Source organism: Microcebus murinus, chromosome 12, assembly GCF_040939455.1.
Source record: "Microcebus murinus isolate Inina chromosome 12, M.murinus_Inina_mat1.0, whole genome shotgun sequence".
In the NCBI taxonomy this organism is placed as follows: domain Eukaryota; kingdom Metazoa; phylum Chordata; class Mammalia; order Primates; family Cheirogaleidae; genus Microcebus; species Microcebus murinus.
Genome location: NC_134115.1, coordinates 29,352,052 through 29,376,675, shown reverse-complemented (window position 1 = coordinate 29,376,675; position 24,624 = coordinate 29,352,052). Strand labels below are relative to the sequence as shown.

The following is a 24,624-nucleotide window of genomic DNA, read 5'->3' as shown; positions in this document are numbered from 1 at the left end:
AATTATTTCACATGTTAGAACAGAGAAGGTTTGAGCATGAAAACCTGTGCTTGTTCATGAAGACTCTAGGGCACATTCTGCTGATCACCTCCTGTTCTGGGGATAAAATGGCAGCCTGGGCTTTGATTCCTGGTCCACAGCTGATTTTTATGACTTTAGGAAAATTGTTTCAACTCACTGCTCCTCAGGGTATAATGATTGCAATAGATTTTTTTAAGTGCCTTGAGGAACATTGCTGACTCATTCCTGCCTTCCTCTTCTACCTTAAGCTTTTCAAACAGCCTTTCTAGCCAAAAAGGGGTTGCTTCTCCCTTAGAAAGGCCTTGAGTTTCAGGTTCCTGAAAAGTTCAGACTTGATACAGACAATGTGCGTATAAATTTTAAGTGCCTCTAAGATGTTCTGCAACGTAGCTTGGCTCTCTGTGCTATCCTAGCAATTCCCTATTGCTGTCCTTCTTTCTCTCCTCTCCTTTCTAATATTTTCATGCGTCTTGTTCATTCTTCAACCACCATTTGGTTTTTGTTATTTTTGTAACTTGTGGGCCAAGTGAAAATTCACCAAAAAAGGGTATACATGTGAGTCTGTAACAAGAAAAAAATGTTGAAAGGGAGTCACCGAATTCAATAGAAAATAGATTGTACAGGCTAGTGGAAACTAGCTTTGGAGTTTTAGTGACATACATGTTTTCTAAAATGTAAAAACAACATCACATCAATTTTTGTAAGCAATCTTAGAATTCCCCATCCTGACATGAGAACTTTTTAAATTGTTCTCTTCCAGGTATTGTTCATGTGAGTATTTTTTCATATAATCATAATCCCCATGCCCATAATTTTGTATTTTTGGGATAAATTTTTTAGGGAAATCTTTCTGAGCTCTTGGTCATATTTCTTAGCTGAGTTACTTGGTATTTGGGAGAGCATTTTCAGTGGCAGACTTGTGTGCCTGTTAGTACTGGGCCTCCAGTTTTCTTATTTTCCCTGGCTAAAGAATGTAAACATCGGCGAGTTTTGAGGAGACTGGATAATACCAATCTCTGGGCACAGAACAGTAAGTTAAATAGGGCATAGAGCTAGTAGAGTTGCATGTTTTCTCGTTTAAAAAAAACTTAGGAAATAAGTACTGAGAGTTACTGGAAATCACTCAAGCAGGATTAGGTACAGGTGCACCTCTTCTAAAGGATTGAGTCCTTAATATTCAAACCCTTCCAAGCCTTGGCACTGAACAGACTGCAGAAAGTGTCTAAGGAGCACAGAATGTTAGGCATGCAAGGGACCTTTCAGAGCATCTCATCTAACACCCTCATGACACAGACCAGGAATGTGAAGCCAAGAGAGAATGCAGATTTCACTGTTGCAAGGACAGAGCTGGGGTGACAAACCAGGCCTTATGGCTCTCAAGTCAATGCTCTTTCCAATCCTGAGTATTGGAAAGTAGGCACAAGGGGATGGCTATGATTAAGAAAGAAAAAAGGCAGCAGAAAAAAAGCAAGCAAGCAAAGCTAGAAACAATGGAAGACAATATGAGGGGAGAAAGAAGAGAAGGGAAGTGGGCATGAGGGGTTTAAGTCATTACTAACCTTAAGAGCAAACTTGAAATTAGATAATACAGGATAATACTGGCCCTCTGAAATTAGCACCCCAATTTATATAAAGGCATCAGCTAGGCATTGAGCTTTTTTTGTCTGCTTAGAAATTAAATTTCTAGAAAGAGAGGGCAGTGTGGTAGAAATTTCTAGAAAGAGAAGGCAGTGAGGGAGAAGGATGGCCACTCAGGAGTTGTGAAGGATGCAGGCACTACTTTTCTATCTTTGACATCAGTGGATGCAATGAATGTCTTTCATATGGACTTTTCTTAATCTTTGGAGAATAAATGGCAAATAAATAAGTGGAAATACCCGTAACTAATCAATGTTCCTCAAATTCCCTCTGGTAGCTCCTTTCTGAATATTTATTGGACTTCAGTTGCCCTTGAGACATCATTAAAGAAAATGCTAAATGTATGTTAAGAACTCATAGAAATGCAACCTCCTACATTTCATGGAAAGTCCCAGGAAGGATGTGCAAATAGCTAAGAAGAATATATAGGTTATCTAATGTGTAATAAAGCACTCAGACATTTAGTGGATGAAGTAGTCTCCCCAAAATGGCTTCCATCAAGCTCTTTTTTCTTATACATACATGGCTCCCCTAAAATCAGAAGGTAGAGTCTATTCCCCCTCTCTTGAATCTGGTTGGTCTTGTGACTTGCTTTGACCAATAGAATGAAGCAAGCAGAAATAATGTTCTAGAACTTCCAGGCTCAGGCCTTAAGATGACTGGGAGTTTCCATTCCTCCCTCTTAGAAGCCAGATGCCATAGAAGAACTCTGACCACCCTGCTGGAAGGAAGCCAGCCACATGGAAGGAGAGAGGTTATGTGGAGGAGGACTGAGATGCCTCAGTCCCAGTGTGTGAATGAAGGCTTCTTGCACCTTCCAGCTCAGCCCATCTGCCAGTGGCCAGCTGAGTACGGTCAAATGAGTGACATTAGCCAATGCTCAGCTGAGCTTAGTTGACCCACAGAGTCTTGAGGTACAGTAAATGCTTTATGTTTTTGGCTACTAAGTTTTGGGATGGTTTGTTATGCAGCAACTGATAAGCAAAGCAGTGGCTTAAAACAGCAACCATTTGTACTTCTCATGAGTCTGTGGGTTGAGTGGGTGGTTTGGGTGATCTAGACCAAGCTTGGCCAGTCTGCTTTAGACATGCTTGTGCCTCTGCAGTCAACTAAGGGCTGGCTGGCCATTGGATTGGTTTCATAGGTTAGCCCCAGCTGTGATGACTCAGCTCTGCCTCACAGGGTCTTCCATTTTCCAGCAGGCTCATTCTCCTAGTGACGTCAGAATCCTAAGAGTGAAAGCAGAAATGCATAAACATTTTACAGGCCTTCATTTACATCAAGTTTGCTATTGCCCCATTGGCCAAAGTAAATCACACAGTTGAGCTCAGAGTGGAAGAGGACTACAAAGTTAGAGGCAAAGACCTCGGGTAAAGGGAGGTCATTTATTGGGGGCCATTAATACTATCAAATCTACTACAATGAACCTATGCATATTTCTCATAGAGAGGGGAGTATTCTATAGCATTATCAAGATTTTGGACTGAGATCTGGAATCAACTGGAAAAATCACATTTAAAGTTAAGTAAAATAATTAGATAAGCATTTTCTGATTTTTAAATAGGTTTCCAGATTTTCTGGCCAAGTCACTCTTGCTAGTGATATTGATGTTGCTGTTTTATTTCCAACAGAGGATGACTTTCTTAAATTCCTGTTAATAGGGTTAGAGACGGAATCAGGAAGAAACATCAGGTCTCACACTACATGGTCTCTCATTCCATTAATTAATTCACAGTAATGATGCAATCTTAAGGCTCTCAGTGCAGTTCCTTAGAATCCTGTTTCATAGAGTTAGCTCTCTAAATAGCCAGTGGGCAATCTGCTTGAGACTTCTTTCTGGAAACCTAATTCTGTTTGCATTTTTGATTTATGGAAGGGAGTTAATACGAGGCTCTTTAATGTAAACAAAAGGGGGGGGGGCTGTGTGTATGTACACATGTTTTTGGGCATTTATATGTAAAGTGTATCCACTTCTGATCCACTGTTATTTCACTCAAGTTTGGTTTTACCTATTTTTACCTCCCCTGCATCACTAGGAACTGACTTTGCATTTTCACTCACCACCACCTCCTTGCTGGGAAGCAAATTTATTTTCTGTTCTGGATGTCAGAGCTGCAGTCTTAGGAGCAGGAGAGACTGGGATATCACGCCCAGACCCCACACTTACAGTGGTGTGATGCTGCCCCCTGTGCAATGATTCACACCCGTCGGATGAACGGTTCTTTGACCTGTGCCTCTGTCCTCCACCGGCCCCTCTCTTGACCCCATGTAGAACTTTGTTAATACAGTGTTTCTTTTATTGGTCAGGAATCAGGAGTCAAGGAAACTGTGTTCTGGTCCTTGGGTCACTCAATGTCTTGTGGCCTTAGTGTTCTCATTTGTGACGTGAGCGAGCTGGACTAGATGTACGTTCCTGTTCCCAGCTTTGAAGACTCTAGGATGCCAGGGTAAAACCAGACACAGGTCACAGGGTCCTAAACACACGATGCCCTAAATCTCCCAGTAATGGCCAGACACATCTGGAGGAAGTAGGCTTGGAAAATAGCTGAGGAATAATAATTTGCCAATTATGCCTCAGTAAAGTTGAAAAACAAGAACAACAGATATTTGCATTATAAAGGACTTATTGTACGTGATTCCAGGCTGATATTAAACCATAACAAACTCACCCAAAACGGGGGTGGGAGGGGGTGGCGGGAGATGCAAAGGGGTTACAAAACCGAAAAGAGGTGTTCATTTGCAGAGAACTAAGGGAGTATCCTTTCAAACAGCAATTCCCTTTGGCTCACCAAGCCAGGGATGCCTGAGGATAAGGATCAAGAATTGCTGGTCTTCCCCAGACACAACGTGTCTGACGTTTTCCATCAGTGTTTGTTTTGTTACAGAAGGGTAAGGTGGAAGGAAATGATGAGGCTGAGAAACACCACTTGCTTGCATTCAGCTGGGAGGGGCCCGCTCCATTTCGGTTCCCATTAAGTGAATTTAGCTTTAGCTTCCACGACAGCATTTCCCCAAAGGAGTCCCTTAGGTCTGGTCCCTACCCTCTTTGCAGCTAGACTGACATCACGAGCGCCCCCAGCCCACCCGGCGCTATCAGGATTTGGCCCCCACCCCGATCGCACTCCAGCCGCCTCCTAGGACTCCCTCGCCAGCCTACCCCTACCTGTTGGGTAGGTGTTACTTCCAGGGAACACCTGCTGACCTTAGAAGGGGCAAACGTCGCCTTGGAATCCTGGCCTGTCCCTTCCTGGTTAACCCGGGGCGCTTAAGTGCGGGCTTCGCAGCAAGCAGAGTCCAGCGGGCAGGCGATCAGCGTAGCCGAGTTCAGTGGCCTGAGCAAGGGGGACGCCCTATCCCAAACGCAGCCCTGTTTCGCGGGGCTTCCAGACGCTGGCGACAGCCGGGAACCCCTAGACTAGCCCTGCAGGCACCCGCCAATTCTAGGGGCCCGTCCCAACCCCGCTCTCTGTCCTGGGCGAGCGGCAGAGGGACAGGGCGCCCGGTCCCCACGCACCGACCGCAGCTGCCGGTGCTGCAAACCGGTCTGGCTTCCCTGCAGGGCGTGCGGGGATGGAGCAAGGGGGTGGAGAGAAAAGGGGAAGAGCCTGGCGGCCGGCGGGCGGGGCCTGCAGCCTCCCCGAGCCGCGGCCGCCGCCGCGCAGCCCGCTCTCTCTGCGCCTCGCTCCGACTCCGGGGCGCACTGCCGAGCCCGGGAGCGCCGCTGCTCCTCGGCCTCGGTCCCCGAACGCGCCGCGGCCAGGCTGCGCCCTGCTGCGGAGCCTCTGCGAGTTGCGGGGGCTTGGGCTGCCGCTCGCCGCTCCGTCTGGCCGGAGGACTGGCTGGGAGGGAAGGGGAAAGCGGGGACACACACACTCGCCGCGGCGCGCGCGCATTGCACACTCGCAGCCGCGCGCCCCCGCCGAGGCGCGTCCGGGGCGAGTTTGGCCCCGCGGCGCGGGCCCCGGCACCTGCCCGCCCTGGGGGCTGCACCCCGGCCCCGGCCCCGCCCCGCAGCCCCTCCCGCCCCTCGCCGGCACTGCTCTCCCACCGCCCGGGGGAAAGCAACAACGTCCCGATAACTTGCAGACTGTGGCGCAACTGGTCTCGACAGCGGTGGCACCCGAATGCTGCCCGGGTGAGGTAAGTTTCCTGCGCGTCCCCGGCCCCTCCCCCCAGACCCTCCTGCGGGGCTCGCGCTGGGGGGCTCTGTGCCACTGATGAATCCTGCCGGTCTCTCGACGCTTCCACTTTGCCTGTCCGCGCTGTGCGAGGGGTGGCGTGCAGGGGGCTCTCGTGGCTACCGAAGCGGGACCCTCCGTAGCGCTGTGCCACAGCGGCGCGCTCCCAGCGTGCACCCACCCGCTCATCACCCTGATTCCTCGGGCCGCAGTGACACTCGGAGATCACTCTGGGCTCACTTGAACGGGAGCCCCCTCCCCTTGTCCGGGAAAGCTGCAGAGTTTGGCAGCAGAAGGGGAGGTCTCCCCGCCACCCTCCCCTGGCACTAAACAGCGGCGAACTTGTTAGGCGCCTCTGGGATCGCGAGAGGGGCTTGCGAGTCGGTGTTCTGCGCCTTCCTGGCGCTGGAGCCGGGTCGAACAGGTGCGATATGGTCTCAGCCTAAATGCAGCAACAGACTTCTGCGTTTCCCAGGCTCTGTCCCCCAGCCCAGTCAACGTGACGCTTCAACATCTGGGGCGGGGGGTGGGAGTGTGGGGGCATTGGGGAAAGGAGAATGCCCAGGTTTGATTTGCCATGCCGGTGCCAGCAGACGCCAGAACAGAAAAGGAAAAAAAACCCCACCAAATGTCTGCTTATCTTTCATCTATGCAGATGAGCATGTTGTCGTTGCTTTATCTCCCCCTGCCTCCTCCCCCCCACCACCACCCAGCTCGTTTGTCTCTGGTGCCCCGCATGGCTGGGTAGAAACCTGTTCCCGAGAAGTTGGTTGGGTAGGTTGATGAATTCTGTCATCTGATCTTCTGAAATCAGGACTCCGAACAAGGAAATGCCAGTGACTCCTATGCTTTTTAAAGGGAGTGTGTTGCAGACCAAAATAACACCCACTGCCACTGCTGCTACCTGTCTGTGACACTGTCAGACTGCCGGGGCCCTAGCTCTCAGGTGAATAACCCTTAGGGACCAGGGGTACGTCAGAATGTGTTCCTCTCGGTGCAGGGAAGAAGTGGTGGATGCATCAGTACTTGTGAGTGTGGAGCCCCTATTGTCCCTCTGAGGAAGCATCTACTCAGAGACTTCTTCTCCCTTGTTCTGTGCAGAGGCTGAAGTGTTCTGCAGTTGTTGCAATGGAGAAAAGCCAAAGGGTTGGTTTCATTAGGACTCCAATGTGATGAAGTAGAAATAGTGGTCATGGAAGCTTTTGCTAGATAGTATTCCCAGCTGAAAGTAGACCCTGGAAAAAACCTTTCCCAGCCAAATCCAAGCCAGCAGGAGGTGAAGTAAGCCTACGTGTGCTCTCTTAGCAGAGGGAAACGGTGGGTTCTGAGTACAGGACTGAGTGTGGAGACCTGTGAGGGCTGATGAGAAAGGTGCTAAGTCTGGGACTGATGTATGATGGCCTCTTACTTGAGAAGGAACACTGTAAAGCACTGAATGATACGACCACGTGTTACCTTTTTGTCCAAAGTAAGATGATTAGAGAAATTTAATAATACTACCTTGCATTTGCATCCATGTCTTGCAATCCGTAAATGTTTCTCAATATTCTCACTTAATTCCAACCATTTCGAAGGGAGGCAGGGCAAAAATTATTTACCACATATTCGCAGAAGGAATATGAGGCTCACAGACTCAGGGATTTAACAAGTGGCTGGTGTTAGAGTCACAGCCAGGTTTTCTGTCATAACCCAGTGCCTGTTCTGTACTTGTATAATGTTTGGAAAAAAACTGCCAGAGTTCTTCTGCATTTATTGTGGTCTGCACAGTTTCACCATGAATTACTGCTCACATTTTTATGGATGAGGAAACTGAGGTTTAGACAAGTGATGAGAGTTTTCCATGGCATGACTTCTAATTTAATGGTGTTTACAATGCTAGAACTCAGGTCTCCTGATGTCTAGTCCATCGCTTTGTGTATTCTGCCATCATTCTACCTCTGAGGGCATGGGGGACACATCACGGATACTGCAATCCACTAGGGACCGTTAAGCATGCGGGCTGGCGATCTGGGTTCTGGTTCTGACACTACGACATTTGGCTAACTGACCGGGGCCACTTCATATCACCTCCAAGTCTCTTACACGTCAAACAAAAAGTTCATATTAAATCACATTTCTTCTTTCTAGCTTTAGCATTCTATAATGCTTACCAATGTATTTATAATCCAATGCTATCATTTCCTTTAGGGGAAGGAAAGCTTTTTACCCGATATCAACTGAGAGATTTAGCTAATCACCCACACCAACTTTAATTTACTCTTTCCCACTTTCACCACATATCACTTAATCAAGGGAAAGACAATTACAAGTGCGCTTTAGCTTAGCATCTATAGTATATTGTTTAGTATTACTTTTTGATTCGAAAATCTTGGGGGGGGTGAAGTATTCTAAGATATAATACATGTCAGGGTTTGTTTGAATATTCTGAAAATAAACTTGTATCTTTTTTTTTTAGCTTTGTGGTTTGCATAGAGTAATTACTCAATAAATATCTGTTGAATTAATGAAGGAGGTGAATGAAATCATTCATAAGGAAAACAGATGCTGTCAAACATAGAAAGCGTCTCACCATGTAAATTCCCAACACGTAAGATAATTTACCTACAGGGTGTACCTCCTGAAGCTGGCAGGTACAGGAGCCCATTGTCGCTCTCTTTCCTGAATGTGTCATATAGAGACGAGTTTTTCTTTCTCCCTGTGGACAATAGGCTCATGTACATCATGCTCTTTTGCTTCCCACTCCCTTAGTTGTTAGTAAGTATAGCTGGCTAAGAGATACATTCTTAGAAATTGACTTGACCCATTTTATGAAAGGGTATGTCTTGCCATGGAGAAACCAACCACTCTTTTTTTTTTTTTTTAAATAGATATTGAGTAAATTTCAGCAGATGTTAATACTGGCTCGTGGTTTCAGAGGGGGAACCTAATTAACAAAACCAACCTAGTTTCTGTTCCCTTTAACAATATTCTTCTCTTTTCACCCCTCCTTCCTGTATACAGACAAGTAGTGTTCTTATGTTTGAAAGAATGAAGACAAAGAATACAATGGATCTTAACTATTGTTAACAGATCTGCAATTTATATTGAGAATTGAGGTCTATTTCCATCTTATAAAGAATTCAAAATATTAACTAGTTTAGAGACTCATACCGTTTAAGGATAAAAAAATGGAAACTTAGGTGAATTGGCCTGCTTGTCATCACAAAGATCATAGCAGAAGGACCAGGGCGAATGTGGAATTCTTAAGAAGGTTCATATTCAAGGAAATACCTGGAGTACTATGGTGAGGGTGCAGTTTTGACTTTTAGAAATGATAGACGATTAATAGAAAACTTATGTTTACTATAATTATTATAGAGTCAGGACATTTTCAAATGGTTTAGTATTTGTATTTTAAGGTTTTCTTGTCCAAGGAGATACCATTAATGAGAAAATGTTTGACTGTTTTTATCTATTGATCATGATTCTCTTGGCTTACGTACATCAGTAGACTCAGAATTAATACTTTGCTCCAACCAGTGCTTGGAGAGAGAAAACTATTTGAATAGAAACACAAATGTATGCTGGTTTTCTAAGCTTCTCTTCCTGGTAAATAAAGCCAGAAGCCAAAGGTGGCCCTGCATACAGCTGGTAAAGTCATAAACATGTATACATTTAATTTGCATTTGTATTTTGCCTGTACTTTGGTTAAATAATGAGTCAGAACATTTAATATCCTGGAAGAATAATTTTTTTTCCTATGTGCAGAGTGCCTTCATTAGAGTTAATTCTCTAAAACATCAAGTCCTAAATGTATTTGTTGCTGAAACATGTTCTCTTTTTATCAAGTGCATTAACTGGAGTTGGAAGGAGTCCTTTTATATTTTTTAGAAGCTGCCCAGTTAGAACTGTACATTATGTAGCTCCGTTGTTCATTTGTGGTCTTATCTGTGGAGCAGGATGTGTTACTTTCTTCTAGATGCCAGGGAAATCAGGGAGGGAGGGAAACTAGACTTTTATTTAGTTTTTTGTTTTCATTTTTAAAATTAATTTTAATCTGTTGATGAAGTTTTTGAGGTGCCCGGTGGTACACAATCAGCTACCATTGACAAAGAATTTGATTCAGTCAGGTTTCTTTCCATATCAAAGATTAGGCCAGGGAAAACAGGCTTGATATAGTACATTCTATTCTCAATTATACCTACTCCTGTATAGCTTCATCAGAGGAGTATAAGGAAACGATCACACTGGAAAGTGTAGGAATACTGCCCAAATTAGATTACTCTTGGGAAGATTTGAGACAGATAGTGATTGGGACAAGGCTGCACGTTCAGTCAGCTGACAGTACCTTGGTATTATCATTTTAAGTTAAAACAAACCTGCATTTGAGTGAACAACCGAATTAAGTGGGTGTCCTTGTAGCAAGTCTTCTGTATGTATTGTTTAGGGGCTGAATAAACAATGGGTGTGTATTTAATAATATGTTTTGGGTAGTTTACATAATGGGTGAATAATAAGTTTTTGAGACTCTCTAATACTTTTCTAAAAAATCAGTTGTAATTGATTTATATACAATCAAAATGCAATGAAATATAAAACACTGAGTGTTTAGTATTGCCCCCTGTTTAAAAAATGCACGTGTATGTCTTTCAGTGGAGGTTCAGGCGAGGGTTGGAATTTTGCAGTGCTGAGGGCCTAGGGAGTATAATTACCTTGAATTGGAACTAAAGTTCAGAGACGGGACTGTAGAAAGTCCATTTATTTTGTAAGAAGGAAAGTGATATTTAAAGTCTTCACCATCCAGTAATGCTGAGCAAGAGGTTTGGGGAGGAGGATAAAGTTATAGCTAGCTGTAAAAATGTGTTTATTTGCTTCATAGCCAGACTGGCATAAGAAATGCAATGGATTAAACATGTTGTATAGTGGGTTTTTAACATACACAGTACACAGTTTTTTTTCTTTTTCTTTTTTTAACCATGCCCACCATCATGCTCTCTGGATCACTTGGTCATACATTTGATGATAAAATAAGGAAACAACAATAGCAGCAGCAACTGAAAAGCAATACTATGACCTACTTGAGGAAATAGTGAGCACATCATAGGTGTTCAGCAAATATTTGTCAATGTTTGAAAAGGTTAGGCATCACATTTTATTTATATTTGTATTCTTGGAACTTAGCACTGTGTCTGGCAAATGGTGAGGGTTTAATAAATGTGTACTGAACAATTTATGCATCCAAATGAATATTACTCTTCAAAATCTTGGGATGTTCCATAATTATTCAAATGATTCTGTTATTTTCCAAACCATTTGTCTTTTAGGCAGGCTGGTAGACACTAATTTCAATAGTTTATAATGGTCCCATTTTCATAAATCATAAATGGTATTTATTCACTAGACTCCAACCTTTTTTTAGCCAACATGCCTAGGAATAATTTTTTTGTTATTTCTCTTCTTTAGGAGAAAAACATATTAAATGTGTTCTATTTTTCTTTAAAAGTATCCAATAAACATATTTTTAAAGCACCACCACAGTGGCTTAATTGTTGGTTTGGTTCAGGGTACAGAGATAAGAATGGACTTTAAGCTTCTCTAAGTTAATCAGCTTAAATATCACCTCCTCCTGGGGCCTTTTCATATCATCTAACCTAAAGGGGACCTTCCCATGTGCCTTGTTCACTTATAACAATGGATACTTATATATTTATCTGTATTTCACTTGTTTTTCTGTCACCTATGCCCAAACTCGCACTCAACCCAAGATTGCAAACCCCTTGAGGGCAGAAGTCATATTTCTTTAACAGTATTTTTGTAGTGTTTGGTGCAAAGTGGGTGCCAGACTTGATTTTGTACATTCTATATTTAAATGAATGTAAATGTAGAAATGAATGAATGAATAAGTCCTATTCATCCTGTCAAGATGTAATGAGCTACCATTGAGGTCACTCGAGCTAAATCAGTCTAGCTATGAAGACAGTGCTTACATATTAGCTGCGACATCACCATTAAAATGATGACAAGCCCTTCAGGATGAGGAAACCCTTGTTTAGGTGAGTAAATTCTGCCATGATTAAGAATGAAGCATTATCTTTATTTAAAGAGTGATTCCTTTTATTTAACTCAAAAATCATTGGTAGCAAACAAATTAGTGGGAAGTTATCCAGCACAAAACAAAATATTCCAAAATTGTTAAAAATGGCCTCTCAAAGTACCTAAATCATAAGCATATTAATTCCTAATTACGACACTTTAGTGTTAATAGACAAGACAAATCCTAGGATGCCTCACATAAAGTTTTCTACCCTCAGCTTGTTTTTCCTTAAACATTTGGCATATTAATAAGTCTAATACCATGGAAGAAGCCAGGGCAGTGATTCTCAAAGTGTGATCTTTGGACCAATAGCATTATATGAGAACTTGTTAAAAATGCAAATTCTCACACTTTACCCTAGGCCAACTGAATTGAAAACTGTGGGGTTGGAGTTAGCATTCTGTGTGTCAGCAGGCCTCCAGGTAATTCTAATCCACACTCAATACTGAGAGTAGATGTTCCATATGTTGACTGAAGTATAAGCCACCTGAAGTGTTCCTTATTCCCAGGTAAATCCAGGGGTGCATGGAGAAGGTGCCGTCTGCCTGCTCCGTCAGAAATACGAGGGGATAAATGAAAAATCCTCCCTCTGCCAGTCTTGGCTTTACTTAGAAACTGTGTGGATCACAGGAGAACAGATTCTTGTGACTGGATTGGATATCTAGGATTTTACATGGAATATAAAAAAACTTTTAATAGTTACTGCCAAGTGATGGGGACTCCCAGGACTGGGAGATGGTTTGGCGTGTGTGGGCAATGAGGGGTATGATGCTAGCTCCATGCATGACTTCTGTTGGGTTTTGCTTCGACACCAGGTAGAGGAAAGATTCCAAGAGCTAGTGGTTGTCTAGGAAGAGGAACCAGTGGTTTTCTGACAATTCTCAGACTATATCAAGACAGTTCAGTGCACTAGATATCGATGGACCCATTGGCCAAGGACAGTACTAGGTACTATGATGTATACAAAAAAGTATATACATGGTCCTGGCTGTCAGGGAGGCTGGCTGTGCTAAGAACTTACTCTGTTCTAGTCCCTTCTCAAGTTCTGTTTCTTTTCGCCACCATGGGTCTGTCTACAAGGTGGGCTGCAGCATCCTCGCTGCAAAAATAGGAAGTGGAGACCTAGTCATTTAGTTGTAACTTGAACATGGGCACAGAACCAGTAAAGGATGGTGCTAAGGTTCCAGCCCTGGCTTTTCTGATTTTTAAAGCCCACACTCTATCTCTGTTTCATGCTGTAGCACCTCAAACTGTAATTTTGCAGCAAGAAGTTTAAAGAGGAGAACATCAGTGAATCTAAAGTTTATATTTCCAACCTAAGTCTCTCTCTGAACTCTAGATTGTGTAATGGACATTGCACTTGGATATCGCAGAGCCACCTCAAATTGTACATGTCAACAAACAGAATCATGATCTTTTTTTCTCCATACCTGATATTCTTGCAGGGTCCCCAGCTCTGTGGTAGACACTGCTAGCCATCAAGTAGCACAAGCAGAAACTTGGGAGCCATCCTTGGCTCTATCCTTTCCACGCACCGTATCTAATCCGTCACCAGTGTCTATTGATTTTGCTCCCTGAATTTCTCCACCTTTCCATCTCATCCTCATCACTTCTGCTGATTCTATCCTAGCCCAGCTTCTTATCTGGCTGCAGGCCTGGTCTCCTGAGTCCACTCTGGCTCTCCTCTGATCCACTGCCCATACTGCAGCCAGAGTGCTTAAAAGGGCTGAGAGGATGGGAAACCCTGCTTGCTGGATCTTTCCTTTCTGTACTCAGCCAAGCCCTCCTGGAAGCAGACAAATTATGGCCCCAGGGGTCTCCACCTCGGTGGCCTTTTGAGCTTCTGCAAGCCTCTGAGGACTTGTTCTTCCAAGCAGCATTCTACTCTGATGCTTTGGCTCTCCTGGAGTAAGTACAGTCAGATCCAGATCATAACTACAGTTGGCTGCTCTTAAAGGTGCAGGATGAAATCCCCAGGGTGGCCCTAGGGAGACTTGCTCAACCCCACCCCAAATACCAGGTTTTTACAGTGCTCTGGGAATCCCCAAGGTACAGGCACTCATTCTAACATGGAACTAAAAACTGTTCCACCCCCACAATTACCTATACCCTGGGCCTGAGCATCCTCCCAACACCACATCTGTAGCCACTGTAGTAGAGAAAGGTTCCACTTGTGGGCTGGGGGTAAAATCGAACCCTCTTTCGAAAGGTGCCTGTCTCTGACCCATGACCGTGGCTTCCCCTGGCAGCTTTGGGGCAAGACCGGGGGTTGCTTTGCATAACGGGTGGGGTTTTGAAGAAGCATGGCCTGAAATCATTCTCTCTGTCGTTTCTTGTAATAGAAACCAGTTGAAATAGGTGGAGGAAAACTTCCTGACCTAGGGGTGAGAGTGGAGGGGTGCTGGAGAGAGAGAGAAACACAGGAATCAGCCTTAGTCTCTCCAGCGGTCCCTCTTTGTGCCTGGAATAAAGCTCCAGGTCATTGACGTGTTCCTGCACAGCCTGGGTGCTGCCTGCCCCTCCAGCCCCAGGCCCGCCCCTCTGCCCAGCCACTCTAAGCACTGCCAGCTCCGGACCCTCCCTGCAGCACACGTGTTGCTCCCTCTGGAATGTTCTTCTCATTGGCTGACCATGCTTCAGGTCAGCTCTGTGGTTACTTTTGAAAGGAGACCTTCAGCACCTACCCCTAGTCTAGGACAGGGCCAGCAGTTTGCTCTCCAGGGAGGGTTCAATGCTGTGATTACTTGGCTCATTCCATCTCCCCCACCAGGGCCCACTGCACCCCCAGCAGGTAGACAGTGCTGGCACATGCATTATTTTCTCGAATAAATGAGTATATGGATGTCAGTACCTTTACCTTTAAAAAATCCTTTTTGTAGATTTCCAGTGAAGAAAGGAAATGCACAGAGATGGTGAATGAATCACCTCTTATGACTGATCCTGTCTGTGGACTTTCAGTGTTCTTTTTGCTGCCTAATTCCACAGCTGACACGACCAGCACTTCTGTCATGGCAGCTGCAGTGACTACCCAAGAAAGGCTACCCCAAAATCGTCATGTAAAATATTTCTGGGAGGACACTTGAGATACTGGTATCCTTGTTTGCTTCTGGGGAAGGTACATTGACTACCCGGGGGGTGGGGATGGGAGGCTTTTCATCACGTGTCTCTCGTACTTCTGAATTTTGAACCAGATGTGTGGATTACTTATTTAAAAAATTAAAATGGTAAAAGGAAAAGGAGGGAAGGTATACAAAGGGATGTGAAGGAATGGGAATGATCGTTATTTAGAGAAAAGAAGATGGAGGTGCAATTGAACGGAGTTTGTCCTAAAAAGAAATTCTTGTCTTCGGGGTTACAGGCAGTTATCCTGAATTGCTGTGCATATCTACGGAGGATTATGTGGCTTCTACTTAAAAGGGATTCCACACAGTGTAACTTGACTTAAAGAAGTTTGCCTGACCGCTCTTATCACAAATTATTACATTTAATCCAAGTCTAAGGGCTAAGATAGCCTAAGTATTTAAGAGCAGCGGCCAGGCACAGTGGCTCACACCTGTAATCCCAGTGCTTTGGGAGGCTGAGGTGGGAGGATCACTTTAGGCCAGGAGTTTGAGATTGGCCTGGGTAACATAGCGAGACTCCATCTCTACAAAAAATAAAAAATTAGCTGAGCATAGTCCAGCTGCTCAGGAGGCTGAGGTGGGAGGATCGCTTGAGCCCAGGAGTTGGAGGTTATTGTGAGCTGTGATTGCACCACTGTACTCCAGCCTGGTCAACAGAGTGGAGCAAGACCCTGTCTCTAAATAAAAATAATAATAATTAATAATAATAAAAGAGCAGAGCAGTTGTTAAGGAAAGAGTTAGATAGAGGCTAAAGCATTCTCTTTGACGATCTAGATATCTTTAGGATAGAATAAGAGACAGGATCGTAGCATATAGAAGCTGGTTAATATAAATTGGCCTAACTTAAGCTTGTATTTGATCTTTGCACATGGGTTTTTTAGTTAGTCATACTTGAAGTATAAATAAAAGGGAAATACCAACTTATCATAGTCCATTCAGGCTGCTATAACAAAACACCAAAGACTACGTGGCTCATAAACAACAGAGATTTACTTCTCATAGTTTTGGGGGCTGGAAGTTTGAGATCAGGATGCCAGCATGGCCTGGTTCCGGTGAGCCCGTGGTGGGGTTTCAGATGGCCAACTTCTCATTGTATCCTCATTACAGCTGAAAGAAGGAGAAAGAGCTCTCTGGGGTCCCTTTTATAAGGGCACTAAGTCCCATTCATGAGATTTCTACCCCATGACCTAATCACCTCCAAAGATCCCACCTCCTAATACCATCATCTTGGGAGTTAGAATTTCAACATGAATTTGAGGGGACAAAACATTCAGACCATTGCATAACCCTTTATGGCCCAGCCAATGCCCTGTATGAAACACATTCTCCATTGAAACCCAATACATACATAGACATATAAATAATACATATAACCAAAACAAAGGTTTCATGAAATAACACTTAACCATACTACATGAAATGTGCTCTGTTATTTTCTATGTTCCCTCCCACCTCCAGTTTCCACCACACATTGGTCAGGAGCCACGGAATTGATTTTCCTCCCCATTAAAGTGCAGAAACCTGCAACTAAGAAGGCATGGATCTAATCTTCCATCCCCTCCAGTGCTGCCTGTGGTCTGTGCTCAACCCACAGGCTGAGGAGCTACATGACTCCACATCCAGTGCTCTTTGTACTCCTATGGAACCATAGTGGGTTGTGAGTTAACAATGCCCTAAAGTCACCCTCTGCAAAGTTTTCCTTTCTGTCAAGAAAACTGGGTGAAACTTGGAGGGTAGGCATGTGATAGAACTTTGAGTTCTATCTCAATGCAGAGACTCATGCAGCCTCCTTGTCTATCATACAGGACAGGTAAGCTTTAATAATGAAACATGGCCTTTAAACTGGGACATTTCTATATTTTGTCATATAGTGCTCACCATAAAGTTCATACTAAGTTATTTTAGCAAGAACCTAAATACTGTAAGGAAAAAAAAACCCCTGACTTTAAAAATATTTCAAGAACAACTTGGCAGTTTTTTGTTTTTTTTTTTCCTTCCTAAAATTCATTCGGACATCCAGCCTGCTCATTTTAATTGGCTGCTCAAGCGCAAAATGAAAGGGGCTCAAAACGGGGAACTCTTGGCTACTCAGAATCTTTGGGCAGGATGTTTTACTTCTAGAATAAATTTCCTGATTGCTTGCTCTTTTAAGTCCCAACATTTATTATGGCCAAGTTTTATATAGAAAAGTTTCCCAAAGTTCTCAGATCTTTTCCTTATCCTATGAAAGATTATGCAGAACAGAATGTGTCTTTTACGCTGTAATAAGGTGTTAGGTTTATGATTCATTCAAGGATGCAAAGCTCTTTGCCCTGAACCAACTGGCCCTGTTTTGCTATTTTCAAAAATCTTGTGTGCTTTTATTCTTGATTTTTTTTTTTTTTTGTCCTTGTTTCTGTGGCTTTTAATAGTCAGTCCGTCATTCATTGTTTGTTCTTGGGAATCTGTTGTGATCTTGGGAACCAGATAACCATATTGTCTGAACTGTGTTTCCCAAATAGACTCATATAATCCATGGAAATTAAATTTTTTTTAGGCCGGGCGCTGTGGCTCACGCCTGTAATCCTAGCTCTTGGGAGGCCGAGGCGGGCGGATTGCTCAAGGTCAGGAGTTCAAAACCAGCCTGAGCAAGAGTGAGACCCCGTCTCTACTATAAATACAAAGAAATTAATTGGCCAATTGATATATATATAAAAAAAAAAAAAATTAGCCGGGCATGGTGGCGCATGCCTGTAGTCCCAGCTACCGGGGAGGCTGAGGCAGAAGGATCACTCGAGCCCAGGAGTTTGAGGTTGCTGTGAGCTAGGCTGACGCCACGGCACTCACTCTAGCCTGGGCAACAAAGTGAGACTCTGTCTCAAAAAAAAAAAAAAAAAAAAAAAAAAAAAAAAAAAAAAAAAAAAAAAAAAAAAAAAAATTTTTTTTAAAGGGAAAAAAATAACTTTTGAGGGAGAGCTTTAAGAGTTCTATTTGTAAAGCAAGCAAGCTTTAGTTCTTTCTTGTTCATTTAGTTTATAGGCCAATAAAGAGCATGTTTTTCTTCCATCCTGTTTTTGGGTTGTTCAAATAAAGTGCTATCTTTTCAGACAGAGATAGGCATGGTTTCTTTTTCTTTATTTATATAAAATATTTTTAATGTGTTTATATTATGATCTACAGAAAGATATCATAGACTTTTCCATTTAACTTAAATATAGTGGTAATTTATGGGCATTTTGGTGACAGTTTCATTTGCAATGTTTTATGCCTTTAGAGGTTATTATAGATTACCAAAAGTGTTTCTCTTTCCCTTGGAAAAATCACATAGAAAATTTCCCAAATTTTCCTGATTTTCATCTTCCATTGGAAAATAAACTTTAACACCTGCAATGAAACACATAAGGTGAATAATGAAAAATTAACTTATTTTTAAAGAGTGATGTGAACCCAGCTGTTCTTAGGGCTTGTGAATTCATTATATGGAGACAAAAAAACAACGGTGCCATTGCTTTGACAAACTATATTTAAATGATGCCCTTTTGTTGTTTTTTTCCCAAGACATGTAGTTTAGACAGAGCCCTGAAGATTATGGAAACTGGAACAAATGGGAAATCAGTCTCTCATGCTAAGGGTTAAGAAAGAAACATGACTTTTGTTTATGTTTGTTTATAGAAGACAGAATGGAAATTCGGCTTTTAAGATTTTGTGTACAGTTGGGCTTCATTATTTAGTTTAGCAGTTTCGCAGGAACTCCCTCTCCTACATGACAATTTATAATGTAAACACGATGCATCATTTCATTTTGTGCAAACTTTGTACAAGGAATAGTCATTTCCACATATGTCAAAAGACTTCTGGAAGCATTTTAGAACTGAATCTTAAGTATCCTACACGTGCGCCTGGAAGCTTTGGAGACAGATGATCAACACATCTTGGCCATTACATTTTTATTTGTTTCTTCGTTTGTCTGCTTCCTTGCTAAAATGCAAAGTTTCACGAGGACAAGAACTTTGTTCTCTTTACTGCCATATCCGCAGTACCTAGAACAGTGCCCAGCACGAAGACAGCCTGCGATGACCATTTGTTGAATGGATGAATTAATTTATTCCTAAGCTATATAAATGAATTTTTAAAGCTATAACTGTTTTTTTCTTTAATTTTCTAGCTCTTCCTTTCTTTAAAAGATTTCTACAATCTAGCTTCTAGCCTTACCACTGCTTCAAGATCCTTTCCCAAGGAGCAGCCTTGTTTGTTGTCAAGTTTTAGTCTTCTTTCATTCTCTTGCTTTTTGGGTCTGTTCCATTTAGAACAATTTAATAACCTAATGCTCCACTTTCTATCAGCCACTCATCTGCTCTTGTGATCCCAAACCCTTACCTCTGTGAAAAATACCTCTATTACAAAATCTATACCTACAGCTGTGCTGTCACCTTTTAAAAAAATGCAATCTACCTCCCTTCCCAAATTCTAAGTTTTCATCAAAGATACCCTCATTCTTTTTACCTGCCTTTGAAATTTTAGCAATCTTTTTACTTTGCTCATCTCTGTGTCTGTGCAGCAGCTCCCAGTTTTAAAGAAATGTTCTCCTCTTTTCTCACCCCTATTTCCTATATTGATGCCTCTCACCTGTTGTAGCAGTTTCCCAAATGGCTTCCATACTTCTCTTTCTACCCCTTTCCATCAATTATAATAGACACTTTCAGACATTATAATTTTGTCACTGCCGTGCTCAGACATCCTTAAAAGTTTTACTGCGTCTGAAATGTAAATGCTTTGGTTTGGTTCATAGGACCAATCTCAGTCCGGTCCTAGTTGCCATTGATCATCATCATCATCATCATTGTCATCATCCTAGTTTTAGCAGGATAGCAGTGACAATAGCTACCTTTTTTTAGACTCTTACTCTGTTTTAGGCACAGCACATAAGAAGGCATGAACTCATAAAGCTTCCTAGTGTGTATTGGAGCTGTATAATGGGATAATGGGCAGGGTGGAAGGCGATAGGGCTAGAGAAGTGTGTTGGGGCCGGACCATGGACATCTTGTCAGCTGTGCTAAGGAGCTTGAACTTTTCTTCCACAGGCAATGAGGAAACAACTAGAAGAGTTTCATGGACAAGTGATGAGCTCATATTTTATTTCATATCAGCAACATGAGCTGTAGTTTGGGAGATGGGTAAGAGACAGGAGACAGGGAGACTAATTACCAGAGAGATGATGAGGGTCTGAATTAAGGTAGGGAGCATAGGGAAGAGTGACCAGATTTGACATTTAGGAGGCAGAGTTTCTAGGACTTGGTGACCACCTGGATATGAACTTGGGGCAATAGTAGAAGATGATTCTCTGGCTTTTGGCTTGAGTGGCAAGAGAGACTGGGGAGTAGTGCTCAACAGAAGGAATATCAAGAAGAGGCAGTATCTATATGGTGGCAGAGGCAGGGCACTGTGATGACGAGTCCTGTTTTGGACATGCATTTGAGACATCTGTGGGGTGTCCAGGCAGAGTGTGGCTGTAAGGAGAGCAGTCCAGGATGGAGACCCTGGTCATATGCTCTGGGCAGTGATTCAAGCCATGGGAGTGGATGAGATTGAGATACCTGCAGGACACCCAGGTGCAGAGCCTAGAAGGAAGCTGCGTATGAGTGTGGATGTAAGAAGAGAGGCCACGTTGGAGACACAGTATGATGAGCACTTGCCAGTGACTAGAGCCATGGGATCAAATGACGCTTCCCTGCAAGGGTTTGTGAAGCAAGAGAGAACATCATGCCCAGATCTTCATTTGCAGTTTTGTTTCTCCACACCTTGGCTCGTTCCCTTGTTTTCTTACTGAATCTTCATCTCTCTCTCTCTCTCTTTTTTTTCTTTCTCCTTTTAAGGAAATGGCATCAGATTTTCATGATAGCACACACATCCCACTGTTCTGGAAGGCCTCTCTGACCCCACTATTCCCCACAGCCACTTCCCCGGAAGTGATTTCTCAAGCACACATTCTCTTTGGTGCCCTTGCTCTTGTGACTCTTTGGGAGTGCTCCCTCGAGGCTCAGTTCTCAGCTTATCTCTCTAAGCGGACTCAGTCCTGACTGAAGGGACCACCTGAAGGGACCACGTCTTGGTCTGCCTTGTCTTCCCCCCCCCAGCCAAACGGTTCCTTCTACGACTAGCTGTTCCTGCTACAGTGTCTTTTCCTTTGTCCTCTTTGGAGGTTCATTTGCTGACCATATAATGGTTATTTTTATTTCATTACTTTATTTAATGTTATATAATAGTTGTATATATGTTTGGGGTACATGTGACATTTTGATGCCTGTATATAATGTGTAAAGACCAAATCAGGGTAATTGGGATATCCATCACCTCAAACATTTTTCTTTGTGTTGGGAACATTACAATTCTTCTCTTCTAGCTATTTTGAAATATACAATAAAATATTGTTAACTATAATTTCCCTACTGTACTATCAAATACTATTAATAGAACATATTCCTTCTAACTGTATTTTTGTACCCCTTAACCAACTTCCATTCATCCCCTCTCATCTTGTTCCTTTCCCAGCCTCTGATAACCATTTCACTCTCTACCACCATGAAATCCACTTTTTAAGTCTCCAATATGAGTGAAAACATGCAATATTTGTCTTTCTGTGCCTGACTTATTTCACTTAACATAATGACCTCCAGTTCCATCTATGTCGCTGCAAATGACAAGATTTCAATCTTTTTTATGGCTGAATAATATTCTATTGGGCACATATACCACATTTTCTTTCTCCATTTATCTGTTGATGGACATTTAGGTTGCTTGCCTATCTTGGTTGTTATGAATAAGTGCTGCAATAAACATGGAGCATAGATATCTCTTTAATATACTGATTTCCTTTCTTTTGGATATATGTCCAGCAGTAGGATTGCTGGATTGAATGGTAGTGCTATTTTTAGTTTTTTTAGTAATTTCCATACTGTTTTCCATAATGGCTGTACTGCTTTACGTTCCCAACAATAGTGTACAGGAGTTCCTCTTTCTCTGCATTCTTGCCAGCATTTGTTATTTTATGTTTGTTTTTTTTTTTTTTATAGTTGCCATTCCGACTGGGGTGAGATGATTTTGATTATAGTTTTGATTCAAATTTTTCTGATTAATAATTTTGACCATTTTTTCATGTACCTATTGGCCATTTGTATGTCTTCATTTAAGAAATGGCTATTCAGGTCTTTTGCTCATTTTTAAATCAAATTATTTGGGTTTTTACTATTGAGTTCCTTGTATATTCTGATTATCAATCCCTTGTCAAATGGAGAGTTTGCAAACATTTTCTCCCATTCTATAGGTTTTCTCTTTATTTTCTTGGTTGTTTTCTTTGCTGTGCAAAAGCTTTTTAGCTTGATGCAATCCCATTTGTCTGTTTTTACTTTTGTTCCCTGTGCTTTTGGGTCTTACTCAAAAAGTCTTTACCCAGACCAATGTCCTGTAGCATTTTTACAATGTTTTCTTTTTATGCAGTTTCTCAGTTTCAGGTCTTATATTTAAGTCTTTAGTGCATTTTGAGTTGGTTTTTATATATGGTGAAAGAGGGGGATCTAGTTTCATTCTCTATATGGATACCCATTTTTCCCAGCACCATTTATTAAAGAGACTGTCCTTTCCCCCAGTGTATATTGTTGGAAACTTTGCCCAAAATGAGTTGGCTTTAAGTGCAGGGATTTCTTTCTGAGTCCTCTATTCTGTTCCATTTGTGTCTGTTTTTATGCCAATACCATATGCTGTTTTGATTACTATAGCTTTCTAGTATAATTTGAGGTCAGGTAGTATGATATCTCCAGCTTTGTTCTTTTTTGTTCATGATTGCTTTAGCTATTCAAGGTCTTTTGTGTTTTCATACAAATTTTGATTTTTTTTAATTTGTTTTGTTTTTTTCTATTTCTGTGAAGAATGTCATTGATATTGTGATAGAGATTGCATTTAATCAATAGATTTCTTTGAGTAGTACAGACATTTTAACAATAATAATTCTTCTTATCCATGAGCATGAGATATCTTTCCATTTTTGTGTGTCTTCTTCAATTTTTTCATCAGTGTTGTATAGTTTTCCTTGTAGAGATATTTCACTTCTTTGTTTAAATTTATTCCTAGATATTTATTTTTTGTAGCTATTGTAAATGGGATTGCTTTCTTGATTTCTTTTTCAGATTCATTGCTGTTAGCTTATAGAAAAACTATGCATTTTTGTACGTTGATTTTGTATCCTGCAACTTTATTGAATTTGTTTATTAGTTCGAAGAGTTTTTTGGTGAAGTCTAGGTTTTTCTAAATATGGATTTGTGTCATATGTAAACAAAGATAATTTGATTTCTTCCTTTCCAATTCGGATACCGGTTCTTTCTTTCCATTGCCTAATTGCTGTGGCTAGGACTTCCAGTACTGTTGAGTAGAAGTGGTGAAAGTGGACCTCCTGTGTTATTCCAGATCTGAGTGGAAAGGCTTTTGACTTTTCCCCTACTACTTTTTATTGATTATTTTTATTTTCCTTTAGAAGTATTAAGAAACAAGGTGAACAACTCAAAGTTCTATAAGGGTTTATATCAATTGATGTACCTCAAACTAAATTGAAAATGCTTGGTTAAAATGTGTTTATAGCTGGATGTTCTATTTCTCACTTAAAAAAAAATTAGATTAGCAAAAAAGTATACAAAACCCAGTGTAGAATTTGGGTCATTTGTCATTCTCACTATTTTTAAACTCTGGAGGAAGAGAATATATCTTTTGGCAGTTCCCCTACACCTACTATAGCTTCTGTGAGCAGAGTTTATCTCCTGGTTTCATTGGGTCAAACTTCCTGTGTTTTTAAGTGACATTTTGCATACATTTGTTCAAGCTGAATTTGGATGCAGTGAGAGCGCTTCTCCAAGAAGCAGCGATTCTGACTTGTCTGACCTCTCTGATAACACTTTGGTGACCTGTGGTCAAATGGCTTGACCCCTTTTGTGCCCTTTTCTTTCCCTCCTCTGTGAAATGAGAATCTGTCCATTGGCTCCTGACCTAGTTCAAAGGCACATTGTGAGGCCAGATGGAGTGATGGCCTTTCAGGTCCTTAGAACAAAAGCATCATGCACATTAGATAATTTATTTCATAGGAATTGCAGAAAGGGGTCAGGCTCAGGGCACCTACCTTTATAGCCCATGAGTAAGCAGATCTGAGTCAAGGGATCCCCATAAAGAAGAATTCTCCTCTCCTGTCCCTGAGGCCAAAGACATGAGTGGGGCACTTTGCTAGAGTCTAATGAGAGTTACAGAATTTAAAGACACCCTCAGCATGGATGAGGAGAGCAGCATGCTTCTATCTTTAAAAAGAGATGAATCCTGGATGTGGATGTCTACGGGAGAAAGCAAAACTCATGCTTACTTGTCAGAAAAAAAGAACGCTGGTGAACAGCAAATAATCCATATGATAGGGTCCAAACTAGGATGTGGTCCTCCAGGTATTAAATAAATTCATTGCTTATTCCATCTAGTCCATATGGTATGTGGTTGTCAACTTATCACATCCTCCTGAGTGCCTAATGTTCTCTGTCTTGCATACAAAGATGATTAGTGTTTCATTTAGTGCTGCCTGTTTAGATA

At 42.1% G+C, this 24,624-nt stretch overlaps 1 protein-coding gene across 4 annotated transcripts in view; it reads left to right on the top strand.

Moving 5' to 3' along the window:
* Positions 1 to 5,293: 5,293 nt before the first annotated feature.
* PIP5K1B (phosphatidylinositol-4-phosphate 5-kinase type 1 beta) overlaps positions 5,294 to 24,624 on the top strand; it is a 282,554-nt gene continuing 263,223 nt past the window's right edge. For all 4 annotated transcript variants that reach the window (XM_012736976.3, XM_012736942.3, XM_012736958.2 and 1 more), the window contains exon 1: positions 5,294 to 5,799. The gene's annotated coding sequence lies outside the window, so the exon portion shown is untranslated. The remainder of the gene's footprint in view (positions 5,800 to 24,624) is intronic.